This window comes from Atta cephalotes (genome assembly GCF_000143395.1).
Source record: "Atta cephalotes unplaced genomic scaffold scaffold00015, whole genome shotgun sequence".
Classification (NCBI taxonomy): domain Eukaryota; kingdom Metazoa; phylum Arthropoda; class Insecta; order Hymenoptera; family Formicidae; genus Atta; species Atta cephalotes.
In genome coordinates, this window is record NW_012130079.1 from 4,261,439 (window position 1) to 4,262,176 (window position 738).

Sequence of the window (738 nt, forward strand, 5' to 3'; positions counted from 1 at the left end):
GAGAGAGAGAGAGAGAGGAGGAGGAGGAGAAAAAGAGAAGCTACATGAGTGACGAAGAGAACGGGCGTTGGCTACGCTACACGAAGGGAGATTAAAAGGAGAAAAGGAACATGGAATTAAAAGAGGAAAAAAGAGGGAAGTCGGGGAGTCTAAGGGAGGGAGAGAAAGGGGAAGGAGAGAGGAATACGAGGTGGGAGAGAGAGAGAGAGAGAGAGAGACCTCGTGAAAAATGGGCACCCAGCAAGAGAGGACAGCCTCGGGCTACGTCGCACGATGCGACCCTGCTCAGGGAGGGATTCGTTCCTCGTTCGTGGACCCCGAACGCGCGTATATGGATCCGACCAATCGACGTTTAATCGCTCGTAGCCTAGCCCAAGTGTTTTCCTGGGATGAGAATTTCGAAAGGTACGAACCAAATGACCTGGACCAATTTGAATTCTTCGAATTGCGCTTGAACCTTCTTCTTAGAGATAGCTCGAACGCAACGCTTTCCGTGGATAAAGATAATTCAAACCCGCGCGCCTCTTTCCGTGGGAATCGTCACGATCTCTGCATGCTTATGTACAGCGTGGGTGGCTATGCACACACTTACGTAGGTGATTTGAATGATAGAAGAGGAGTAGGGAGAAACGACGATCTTTGAGAGGGGTGAAATCCCTCTGCGAATGGTTCGAAATATATAAATACTTTTCTTCCGGTCGATTTCTTAGCTCCACTTTCATGATCCATGGCGTATTG